The sequence below is a fragment of the Aotus nancymaae genome, unplaced genomic scaffold (genome assembly GCF_030222135.1).
Source record: "Aotus nancymaae isolate 86718 unplaced genomic scaffold, 86718_ANA_hifiasm-v0.15.2.pri h1tg000012l, whole genome shotgun sequence".
Lineage (NCBI taxonomy): Eukaryota > Metazoa > Chordata > Mammalia > Primates > Aotidae > Aotus > Aotus nancymaae.
Window position 1 is genome coordinate 27002551 of NW_026988423.1, and position 13840 is coordinate 27016390.

Sequence of the window (13840 nt, forward strand, 5' to 3'; positions counted from 1 at the left end):
AAACTCTTTTATTATCAGTTGAATCACGTCTCGTGCCAAGCAAAAGGTCATTTCAGGTCATCTTGGAGATGAAAGGACGGGGTAATGTATGTAAAGGTGCGAGAATTGGCAAGCCAAAAAATACATATATACATATACATATACATATAGAGACCGAGAGAGAGAGGTGGGCCGGCCGGCGTGGGGGGGCGGCGGGGGGCGTCGCGGTAGTGGGGATGTGAGAAGCGCCAGCATTCTAGCAAGAACAGAGTGATGCCAGAAAGACACAGGAAATGTTTCAAAGCATGACAAGCACTACCCAATCTGTAGCTAATTCCTTATAAAAATAAGAACGTGGTTTATAATTGTGAGATGCCTGGAGGGTAATTAACGTTTCTAATTGTTCTCGTCCAGAATCTCATTTTTGACCGTTTATCAGAGAGCCAGAGATGCCGCCCATTGCGAAAGTGCATGTTCTGGAAACGTGCTGCATCTGCGGGCCTTTGGGGAACCGGCTCTGCTGGGGCAGAGAGGCGGAACTCATCAGACTTAGAGTCTCCAACAGAAGGGGTTGGGAGCAGAGGGGTGGCTGGTCCAGTCACCCTCTTGAGAGGGATTTAGAACCACCAGGGTATGTGCGCAGTCTGTTTAGGGTGTTTCAGTAGCAAGCACAGACCTCTTTGTTTGGAGATAAAAGAAAAAAAAAAACAAAACAAAAACCTCGCATACGGTTGTTGTTGTTGTTATTGTTTTCCCTACACTGTTTCCTGGGTAGGGATGGCATGGGTTTTTTCTTCCTCTACTAAAAGAGATGCCACTACCTCCTTTGAGTTTGTAAATCAATGCCATTTCAATAAAGACAATTGGCTCTCACTCTCTCTGTATCCTTGCCAAGTGCATTTTCCCCTTTCTTTTCCTTCCCACTGCTGTATTTGAATGTCCTGTATTTGCCTCACCAATTTTTTTTTCTAAGAAGCAAGGTCTTCCCCCCCTCCCCCGCCACCCCGCAATAACGCAGATGCTAACAGCAATCTATCAGGTGAGTGGGAGATTTGGGTAATAAATTGTTTGCTCCCAGATACCAAAAGTTTCTTACATGGAAACTCCCACTACGGCCTCCGCTGCCATGGGCTCCGCTGCCATGGGCTCCGCTCAACTCCCTCTGGGCTCCGCTCCACTCCCTCTTCTTACTAGTCAAACTCCATCTACCAGGCCCCATTCTTTCCACACCCACAGAATTTCAAACAGGGAGGCTTCTGAGGCAGCCAGTTAAAGGTAAGCTGATTATTGACAGGTTCTGTAATAGTAAAGCCAATGAGATTTGATGAGATTCATCTGTTACCCTACCCGTCCTGGGAAATAGCTTTTTACAATTGTTATCATCTCAATATGTTGCACCTGCTAGGGAAACTGGCCTTCATATATGCCTATTCCCCAACTCACATCATTATAAAGTCATACTCGCTGAAGTTTTACTAGCTCCCTCATTACTAGAGTCATGTGTTTCTAAAGAAATACAAGTCATTTTTGTAACTACTGTAGTTGCTAACAGCAGAACCCTCAACGTCCTGGCTATTTGAAGAGAATAGACTCGGTTCTTAACAAAATGGCATTAGTATATTTGGGGTGTAGGGAGGTGGTCATTGTGCAGAATGAAGGGAGGAAGAAATAACGAGTAGTCCACAGGGTCGGGCAAGATACCTTGATTTAACTAAAGTCAGCAGCTGCCTGATTAATAATTGAAGTGCTGCTAATAAGTGGATGAGGATTGGCTGATGCTTACATCAATAAAAAAAAAGTGCCCCTCCTCCCAAGTAACCAATGAGACTTTTCAGGCATTGGTCCTTTTCCATTTGTTACATGCACCCTGATGAAAAATCCCAAGGCAAAGCTGATGATGTCAGCTGGGGCATGCAACTGTCACAGAGAGTACATGGCAAGTCTCCTCTGTCATTTCTGTTGAACAGTATTGTGTTACACAAATGAGCAAACCAACAATATTCCATGTTCATATCTTCCCAGATCACCTAAAAGTTCCGACAGACTTAAAATACAATCAGGTATTTCCCATGCCTTACTGAGAAGGAAGAAAGAAAGGGATCTAGTATTGATTAAATAATCGCTATTTATCAGGTGATAGTCACTTTAAATCACTATCACTCAGTCCTCACGTCAGCTCTGTGGATAGCATAATTACTTCATTCACTGATGAGGAAACTGACAAGGTGAGTTGAGTAACTTAGAGATCACTACACATCTAACAAGGGAAGGGAAGAAAGCTCATATTAGTGAGCACTCCTTGTTTCAGAGACTATGCTTAGCTTATTACACATTTACTTTCAAATAACCCTATGCTATGCATAATACTGTCTCCATATTACAGATGAAAGTGAGACTCAAGAAACTTAAATAACTTGTTCAAAATCACAAAGCTGGTAAATTCAGGCTGGAATTCAGACTCACCCCAGTGTGACGCCCAAAGTCCATGCTGTTTCCCTGCAACTGATGCCTCAAATATTAGCCTGGGATAGAAGAATGAAAGGTTAGTTCTCAGCCTTATTCCCAATAGGATAGCACATGATATGTCCTCAATCCCTCTAAGCTTACCTCAGAAAAATTTACCTTGGCATGTACATAAAGACTGTCCATGATCAGGCATAATGACAGAGTCCCATATGTCTAAAGGAAAGCATTTCAGACAGTTTCATGGAGGATCACAAATAATAAGCCTCTAGGTCTGATCTTAAACTCAGACCTCATGAGTGATGTTGGCTTGCTTAATGTTTCAAAGGCAGCAAAAGTGAAAGACAGGAAATTCCCAGAGCTTATTCGCATTCTAGCTTTTTACTATTAACGCTAAGGTTATTTCTGAATGTAATCACCAAATCTATCATTTTCAACTGATTTGGCCTAAATTTTAACGAGTGACATTTATTTACTCAATGAATATTAATTGAGTGCTTACTAGGCACCAGGCAATGTGCTCTATATTAACCATACACAAGTGTGCAATTGACTGGATAATGTTGTCATTCATTGTTTGGGGAACATCAGAGGAGAAGGAGAAAAAGAAGGGAGAGAGGGAGGATGGAATGAAGTGGGTGGATTTGGCAGACTAAACTGAGTTTGAGGTGCCTGCAGAAGCACCTGCTGGTGTTTCCTGATAAGTAATTAGAATTATGGGTCTGGCTTTCCGGAGACAGATCTGTACTAAAAATACTCAGGATGGACTCACATATGGCAGATGGTAACTCAAGTCATGGTAACTGAGATCATCCGGGGAAACAGGGCAAAATGGGAAAAGAACAGGACTTAGAATAGCAGAGACCAGAAGAACCTGATGTTTAAAGGATATTTAAGATCAAGTACGTTCTCCAATTCTGTTTGTGGCAAAGTAGGCCACCCTTTTCATTAATTCGCTAATTCATCCAACCAGCCCTTACTGATAACCTCCTATATGTTAAGTGCTCATAATGCAAGCATGAGTAACATACATTTCCTTGCCTTGAGGGGATATAGTAGAGGAAAATTCAAATATACTTATATACAAAGAGCTGTCTATATTCTTTCTGAAAGGAAAAAAAGAGATTGGTGAGACAGGCTCATAATAGAAATGATTTATTTATTTTATTTTATTTTATTTTTATTTTGAGACTGACTTTCACTCCTGTTGCCCAGGCTGGAGTGCAATGGTGCTATCTTGGCTCACTACAACCTCTGCCTCCAGGTTCAAACAATTCTCCTGCCTCAGCCTCCTGAGTAGCTGAGACTACACGCACCCGCCACCCCACCCAGATAATTTTTGTATTTTTAGTAGAGACGAGGTTTCGCCATGTTGGTCAGGCTTGTCTGAAACTCCTGACCTCAGGTGATCTGCCTGCCTCAGCCTCCCAAAGTGCTGGCATTACAGGCATAAGCCACCATGCCCGGCCAATTTTTTTTAAATTTTTTTACTTCCATAGGTTATTGGGGAACAGGTGATGTTTGGTTACATGACTAAGTTCTTTGGTGGTGATTTGTGAGATTTTGGTGCACTCCTCACCCGAGCAGTGCACACTACACCCAATTTGCCCAATTTGTAATCTTTTATCCCTCATCCCCTTTCTACCCTTTCCCTTTGAGTCCCCAAAGCCTCCTGTGTCATTCTTATGCCTTTGCATCCTCATAGCTTAGCTACCACTTATGAATGAGAATATACGATGTTTGGTTTTCCATTCCTGAGTTACTTCACTAAGAATAATAGTCTCCAATGTCATCCAAGTTGCTGATAATTCCATTAATTCATTCCTTTTATGGCTGAGTAGTATTCCATTATATATATATATATATACACACACACACACACACATATACATACATATATATATATTACAGTTTATCCACTCATTAATTGATGAGGATTTGAGTTGATCCCACATTTTTGCAATTGTGAATTATGCTGCTATAAACATGAATGTGCAAGTATCTTTTTCATATAATGACTTCTTTTCCTTTGGGTAGACACCCAGTAGTGGGGATTGCTGGATCAAATGGTAGTTCTACTTTTAGATCTTTAAGGAATATCCACACTGTTTTCCATGGTGGTTGAACTAGTTTACATTCCCTCCATCAGTGTAGAAGTGTTCCCTGTTTGCCACATCCCTGCCAACATCTATTTTTTTTTATTTTTTGATTATGGCCATTCTTGCAGGAGTAAAGTAGCATCACATGGTGGTTTTGGGCATTTCCCTGATCATTAGTGATGTTGAGCATTTTTTTCATATGTGTATAGGCCATTTATATATATATATATATATAATCTTCTTTTGAGAATTGTCTATTCATGTCCTTAGCCTACTTTTTGTTGGGATTGTTTATTTCTTGCTAATTTGTTTGAGTTTGTTGTAGATTCTGGATATTAGTTCTTTGTCAGACGTATAGATTGGGGAAATTTTCTCCCACTCTGTGGGTTTACTGTTTACTCTGCTAACTGTTCCATTTGCTGTGCAAAAGCTCTTTAGTTTAATTAAGTCCCAGGTATTTATCTTTATTTTTATTGCATTTGCTTTTGGGTTCTTGTTCATGAAATCCTTGGCTAAGCCAATGTCTAGAAGGGGTTTTCTGATGTTATCTTCTAGAATTTTTATAGTTTCAGGTCTTAGATTTAAGTTCTTGATCCATCTTATGTTGATTTTTATATAAGGTGAGAGATGAGGATCCAGTTTCATTCTCCTACATGTGGCTTGCTAATTATCCCAGCACTATTTGTTGAATAGGGCATCCTTTCCCCACTTTAGGTTTTTGTTTGCTTTGTTGAAAATCAGTTGGCTGTAAGTATTTGGGTCTATTTCTGGGTTCTCTATTCTGTTCCATTGGTCTATGTGCCTACTTTTATGCCAGTACCATGCTGTTTTGGTGACTATGGCCTTATAGTGTAGTTTAAGATTAGGTAATGTGATGCCTCCAGATTTGTTCTTTCACTTAGTCTTGCTTCGGCTATGCAGGCTCTTTTTTCGTTCCATATGAACTTTAGAATTGTTTTTTCTAGTTCTGTGAAGAATGACGGTGGTATTTTGATGGTAATTGCCTTGAATTTGTAGAGTGCTTTTGGCAGTATGGCTGACAATGAAACTTAAATTGGACCTTGGGAAATGAATAGGGTGGAAAATAAAAGAAATCTGACTTCTGTATGTTTTATACAACGTAGATACTTAATAAATACTAACAATGGGATAGACTAAAAAATGCCAAGGAAAAACAGAATATAGGTGCTGGACGCAGTGGCTCATGCCTGTAATCCCAGCACTTTGGGAAGCTGAGGCAGGTGGATCACAAGGTTAGGAGTTTGAGAGCAGCCTGGCCAGTGTGATGAAACCCCGTCTCTACTAAAAAAAAAAAAATTAGCCATATGGTGGAGCGCACCTGTAGACCCCAACTACTGGGGAGGGTGAGGCAGGAGAATCGCTTGAACCCAGGAGGTGGAGGTTGCAGTGAGCTGAGATCGCGCCACTGCACTCCAGTTTGGGCGACAGAGCAAGACTCTATCTAATGGAACAGGAAGGGAAGGGGAAGGGAGGGGAGAAGTCTGGGGAAGGAGACGGGAGGGAAGGGGGAGAAAATTATTTTTCTTTTCCAGTTTTGGAAAAGAAAAATAATTTGGAGGAACCTGACTTCCAGACTTACTACAAAACTACAGTAATCAGTCAGTATCACAAAGTATTGGCACAAGCGTAGACATAGCAATCCATGGGAACAATAATAAACCTACACATATACGGTCAATTGATTTGCACTGAAGGAACCAAGTTATTTCAATGGGGATAGGATAGTGTTTTAAAGTGAAAAGCCACTAAAACAATTGACATCCACATACAAACAAACAAACAAAAAAAGCTTTAAACTTTACCTTGCACTCTACACTAAAATTACCTTGAAATGGATTATAGCCATAAATTTAAAGATTTATAGAGCTAACCATTCTTTCCTTGGGGTTGTGCTACTGTCTGATGAGTGTGTAGTGAGGGCACTACTGCTAATGCCTTCACAACCCACATCAACTAGAACTTTGCTTTACTTTTGGTGCAGTTTTTGGAAAAATCAACACCCAATTTTCCATGGCAATAAAAAATAAATAAGTAAAATTTAAAAAAAGATTTCTATATCTAAAACTATAAAATGCCTAAAGTAAAACATAAGATAAAATCTTCATGATCTTGAGTTAAGCAAAGATTTTTTATATAGGACAAAAAATTATGCACTATACGCGCGATCATTAAAAAATCTGGAGACAACAGATGCTGGAGAGGATGTGGAGAAATAGGAACACTTTTACACTGTTGGTGGGAGTGTAAATTAGTTCAACCATTGTGGAAAACAGTGTGGTGATTTCTCAAGGACCTAGAAATAGAAATTCCATTTGACCCAGCAATCCCATTACTGGGTATATATCCAAAGGATTATAAATCGTTCTACTATAAGGACACATGCACACGAATGTTCATTGCAGCACAGTTTACAATAGCAAAGACCTGGAACCAACCCAAATGCCCATCGATGATAGACTGGATAGGAAAAATGTGGCACATATACACCATGGAATATTATGCAGCCATCAAAAACGATGAGTTCGCGTCCTTTGTAGGGACATGGATGAACCTGGAAACCATCATTCTCAGCAAACTGACACAAGAACAGAAAATCAAACACCACATGTTCTCACTCATAGGTGGGTGTTGAACAATGAGAACACATGGACACAGGGAGGGGAGCACTATACACTGGGGTCTGTTGGGGGCGAGAGGGGGGGATAGAGGGGGGTGGGGAGTTGGGGAGGGATAGCATGGGGAGAAATGCCAGATATAGGTGAAGGGGAGGAAGGCAGCAAATCACACTGCCACATATGTACCTATGCAACAACCTTGCATGTTTTTCACATGTACCCCAAAACCTAAAATGCAATTAAAAAAAAAAAAAAAAAAAACTGATAACTTGAAATTTTTCAAATTCTGCTTTTCGAAAGACACTGTAAGAAAATTAGTAGACAAGCTACATACTGGGAGAAAATATTGGCAAAATTGTATCTGATAAATAGCATATTTAGAATATATAAAGAATTCTTGAAATTCAATAAGACAATCCATTAGTAAAAAGTACAAAATATTTGAATATACATCTCACCAAAGAAAATACACATGTCAAATAAGTGCCAAAAAAAAAGGCTCAACACGACTGCTCATTAAAGGAATATAAGTTATAACCATAATGAAATGCCACTATACACGGCTAATTTTTTTTTTATTTATTTGAGATGGAGTCACATTCTGTCACCCAGGCTGGACTGCAGTGGCGTGATCTCAGCTCACCTCAACCTCCACCTCCCGTATTCAAGCCATTATCCTGCCTCTGCCTCCCAAGTAGCCGAGATTATAGGCATGAGCTTCCACTCCCAGCTAATTTTTGTATGTTTGCTTAGTAGACATGAGGTTTCCCCATGTTGACCAGGCTAGTCTCAAACTCCTGACCTCAGGTGATCCACCCACCTCGGCCTCCCAAAGTGCTGGGATTACAGGTGTGAGCCACAGAGTACAGCCTACACAGCTAAAATTTAAAACACTGACAATACCAAGTAGTAGCAAGGACACAGAGAAGTTGGAATTTCTATACTGAGAATGCAAAATGCCACAGCTGCTTTGGGTAACAGTGTGGCAGTTTCTTACGAAGTTAAATGTACACTTACCACATGACCCAACAGTCCCATTCCTGGGACTGTAGAGAAATAAAAATATATATCTATGTAAAGACCTGCATGCAAATGTTTATAGAAACTTTATTCTTAGCAAAAATTGGAAATAACTCACATGTGCATCAACTAGTGAATTAATAAACAAATTATTGTGCATTCCTACAATGGAATACCACTCAGCAATAAAAAGAAACAAATTACCGATAAATGAAACAATAGGGGCAAACCTCAAAAGCATCAGGCTAAATCAAAGAAGACAGATTTGATTTACATAGCATTCTGGGAAAAAAGCGAAACTGCAGTGACGAAAATCAGATCATGAGAATAGGAATGAAAGTAGAATATTTACTGCAAAGAAGAATAAAGGAAGTTTTAGGAATAATGAAAATTACTCTGACAGTGGTTATGTGACTGTACACATTTGTCAAAGTTCGTTGAACCGTATCCTTACAAGGAATTAATTTTATTTATGTAAATTATACAATAAAACTGATAGAAAACTGACTAAAATGACCAAGAAATGAACTGAGTAAGCTATTTGAACCAACTGCAAACTTAAAAACTGTTAAAGAGCTAATTATTTTTACTCTGCAATCACTAAATAAGCACAAGACTAAGAGCAGTCTCAAACTTTTTATAAATTAATGTGATACAAATTTTTCTATTGTATATAGACCTGTACACTGGACACAATCTGCGCATTAATTAAAAATCTTATAACCAATCTGACCTGACCTCCTTCTGCTCCCAAGGCTGCGGGATCCAAGAATACAGATGCTAAGAACTCAGCTAACCCACTCCGAGCTGTATCCATTCTCCTCTTCCCAGACCTGGGCATCAACCCAGGAAAAGTACACAAAGAGGAAAAAATAATGAGGAAGGGTTGATTTTATTTCCAGCAGATTCGCTCTCTAATTTCTTTTGGAGAGTGGCTGATCTGACCCCTATTGGTGTAGTTTTTCAACACTGTCTACAAAACTTGGCATATCTTTCAGCAGTCAGTTCTCTAGGTCAGAATGGGGGACTATTTTTCTTTAACAGATCATTGACCCAGATTAAAAATCACTTATAGACCAGACACCAAGTAGGTTTCCTGGTGGAGATGAGCCTTGAGCCAGGTTCTGAAGGAAGATTGGAACATGACTTGGCAGAGAGAAAAGGGAAGGAAATCACCAAAAGCAGGGGACCAACAAGAGAACAGTGAACAGGTCTGCCTGACTGGTTCGATAGAATCTTCTTTTGGAAAGTGTGACAGTATCCCACAGAGTCTACTCACCCATGAAAACCACAGATTTTCTGTGCCTCCTGTCTCCTCCCCCTTCAAACTTTTCAGCATAGCCAAGCTGCCTTTCCCCCAAACATTTGTGCATTCTTTTTTTGCCTTCACAAAAAAAATCACTCCTCTGCAGGATAACATCAAATCATTCATCCTGGCAGGTTTAAATTTGGTCCCAACCTGCCGCTCCACCCAAATCTTTCAATAGCTACTATTATTATTATTTTTTTTTTTTTTTACAAATTCAGTGCTCTAGTCAGACTTTTCAATACATCATTTCAAGAAGATGCCAAATAAATGGCCATTTTCATGCTTTCGTTCACGCACACAACCCTTAGGGAGAATGCTTTCTCATCCAGTCTTTATGTCCTGACCTGCCTTAAAGTACTTGGCAAATTCCTCAGGAAAACTCACTGCTCTGGGTGTTTAGCATCTGCTGTCTCATTCAATCTTCACACCTGTAAGATTTGTACTAATATTATTCTCTAAATGAGAAAAGTAAGACAAATAAATAACTTGCTTAAGGACAAGCAGCTAGAAAGGTACAGAATAGTGATTCAATAGAAATCTTAATTATACCAAAGTCATGCCACTCTATGTAGTAGTGTCTCTACAAGGATACATAGCATATGTTCATTACCTTGTAGTGATATGTGTGTGTGTGTGGAGATTTACATAGTAAAGAGACTTTATCTTTACTTGCATTATCTTTGAGTTTTAAGATTGGCATGTATAAGAGTACACAGACTTCCTGGTACATTGTATAAGAAGAAATTGGATGAATGGGCCCCCTTCACTCCTACTAACCATTTACAAAGTCAAAGTCTTTCTAGAGAAAATTCATGATAGATAAAAATGCATAAAGATTAAGCACCTATTGATACAAATGCAATCTTCCAAAGGATTTAGGAAATTATTTTTCAAAAACAAATACTGTGCATATGTCTACAAAAGACATGTACAAATATGTTCATGACAGATTCCTTTTTAGTAGCTAAAAAGTAAAAATAAAATATAAATTGGGGGCACATTTAAAAGATTATTCAACATGATCAAGTGGAATTTATCCCAGGGATGCAAGGAAAGTTCAACATATGCACAAAGTAAAGGTGATGCATCACATCAACAGAATGAAGAACAAAAACCATACGATCGTTTCAATAGATTCAGAAAAAGCAATTAATACAATTTAAGATCACTTCATAATAAGAACTCTCAACAAATTAGGTATAGGTGGTACATACCTCAACAGAATAAAGGCCATATAGAAAAACCAACAGCTAACATTATACAACTAATATGCATACAAATATACTTTATATATTAATACGTATATTTATAATAATTTATAAATATATGTTTATTTTTATATATAAATTGTTTAAATAAACATACTTTATATAGTCAAGAAAGTGGAGAAAACATGGTCATGATGAGTAGATAAATAGATAGAAAGAAGACTCAAGTTGAACTAAAGTTAAAAAAATGTATATAGGATTAAAAATTTATTAAATGAGTTTAAGAGATTAGACAATGCAGAAGAAAAGATAACTGAACTTAAAAACATATCAGTAGAAATTGCTATGAAACACAGAAAGGAAAAAGACTGGAAAATATGAACATTGTAATAATATACACTCTGGGAGAATATCAGGCAGTCTAAAATATGTGTAATTGGAGGTTTTAAAAAAAGGAGGGGGCAGGGAGGAACATAATTGACATAAAAATTATTTTTAAAACTAATGACATAAAGTTTTTTCAAATTTGGTAGAAGCTATAAAACGACAGATTTATAAAGCTTAAAATATTTTTAAAGTAGAAGAAACAAAAAAAAAAGTACCAAGACATGTCATAATAAAATTGTTGAAAACCAGTGCAAAAGAGAAAAATCTTAAAGGCAGCCAGAGTAAAAAGATGTATTACAAATACAGGAACAAAGATAAAATAATTGACAACAAACCTTATCAGAAAATCATGCAGATGAGAAGATAATGGAGAGGCATCTTTAATGTACTGAAGGAAAATAACTGTCAGCCTAAAATTCCATACCCATCAAAAATATCTTTCATAAATGACAGCAAAATAAAAACTTCTTCAGACAAACAAAACTGAGTTAATTCATCAGCAGCAGACCTGCACTACAAGAAGAGAATTTCTTTGCACAAAAGGAAAACAATACCAGGTTGAAATTTGACTCTACATGAAGTAATGGAGGACACTACAAATAATTAAATATATGTGTCAATCTAAAAGACATTTTAAAAATCATTTCATAAATTATTTTATAAAATAATTGACTCTTTAGAGTAAAAATGATGACAATGTGTGATGGCGTTTATAGCATTTGCAGAAGTAAAATGTATTACAACAACAGTACAAAGGACAGAAGAAAAAATTGAAGTATATTGTTTTAAGAGTCTCACATTCTACATGAAGTACTTAATATTATTTAAAATTCCACTTAATAAATTTAAGATTAAGTTAAAACAAATCTTAGGAAACCTCTGGAAAAAGAAGTGTAGCTAATAAGCCATTAATAAAGATAGAATGTAAAATGGAACCATAAAAAATAATTAAAAAGGAGTCACTATAAGAGGGAAAAGGTACCAAAGAAGAGATGGATGAATGGAAAACAAAAGGCAGAGGAAGGGCTTCAAGATAGCTGATTATTAGGTTTTTGCGTTTGCATCCTCCACGTAGAAGAACCAAAATAGTATATAAACAATCATGCTTCAAATACATTATCCAAGAGAGAACACTGGAATTCAATAGAAAAATGACTGGAAACACCAAAATCAAAGAAGGAGAAAAAAAAGAGGCAGTCTGCTTGGCCAGGATTGGCAGGGGCCAGAGTGATTTTTCAACACAAAGGATAGTTGAGAGGCTTCCAGCAGCCTACTTCACCATGGATTCATGCATTCTTGACCACTGGAGAGTGCCTTAACTTTCCCAATTCCTGAAACCAACATAGGGAGCAGCTGGGAGATTGTGGGAGAGAACTACTCCAGAAAAGAAACTTGTGTGGAATTCTACACTCTTTCTGAGACCTAAGGAGCTACAGAAAGGCATCATTTTCAAACCTAGCTTTTGGCAGAATTCATGTTGTCCTGCTGCCCAGTCATGCTTGCTGGAGCATTAGGGAAACATGGACTGCTGATGCTGGGACTGAGGGGCAAGCTGGGAGCACTCCCACAGCCAGGCCTGAGAAGTAATTAAGGCATGGGCTGCAGCACTCAGTACTGGGAAGTGTGTACCACCAGGACTGAGACTGAGATGTGAGCAGGGTACAAGTTGCCACTGGGACTTAGTTGTGAGTTGGGCAGGAGCTCCTACAGCCAGGCATGTGGCACAAGCTAGGCATGAGCTATTGCCACCAGGAGTAAGGGGCAAGTGCTACTTCATTTGGGGCGTGAGAGGGACATGCATTTCATAACCGCTGGCCCAGGCTGTGGCGACCAATGCCAGCCCCAACCTCTCCAGCTGCAGAGCCTCAGCACAGCTGCTACCATGCTTCACACAGGAACTCTGCCTGGGCCTGAGTATTGCCCTGCCCCCTCTCACCATGGCTGGTGCCTGCTGTCATCATTGGGGAGCCTGAGCACAAGCCCACCCAGCTGGTTTATTTATCTTCCCTGAGATAGAGCACATAGCCCATGATCCTTGGGTTTGCCCAACTCAATTCACCATGTTAGGTTCATGGACACTCTTCCAGGGGCCTGAAGTTGGGCCTAAACTCCTACCCATTACCACCGCAGCTGGCACTTACCAGTTAGTGCCACTTGCAGGCCTAGAGACTGGCCCATCCAGCCCATTGCAACCATTGCCATCAACACACATGGCTCGGGATGCAGAAAACTGTCCTGCCACTGCTATCATCATAGCCCATGCCACACTGGCTGCCTAGGAGCCCAAGAACCTGCCCATCTGCCTGGATCACTCCTGCTACTGTTAGCATCCGAGCAAGTCACCTGGAGGCCTATGAACTGGCTGGCCAGTAACCACAAACACTGATGCCAGTGTACATCATCCTGGGGCAAAAAGATAGGCATTTTCAGCCCACCACTGCCACCACTAGGGCCTGAAGACTAGCCCACATGGCATGCCAGTCCCAAGCACAACTTTACTACAGTTTTCACTAATAACTACACCCTAACTCACTGAGGAAATCACAGATACCAATAATGCCACCTACAGCCAAAGAAATCATACAGAGGCTTTACTACTGCATGCACCCAGAATCAAAGCCAAAATGCCCTACCCAGTCAATACCTAAAATATATCCTCAGGAAAAAGTTGTCTACTAAAAAAGTAAATTCAAAAATAGGAGGAAGTGACTGCTACAGCAAATGCAAAAATATCATCAT

At 39.2% G+C, this 13840-nt stretch overlaps 1 non-coding gene across 1 annotated transcript; it reads left to right on the plus strand.

Annotated features, from left to right (window-relative positions):
* Positions 1 to 6431: 6431 nt before the first annotated feature.
* On the plus strand, positions 6432 to 6554 carry LOC135274690 (U4atac minor spliceosomal RNA). The gene has a single exon (XR_010342472.1). It is a non-coding gene; the product is annotated as a U4atac minor spliceosomal RNA (small nuclear RNA).
* Positions 6555 to 13840: the final 7286 nt, after the last annotated feature.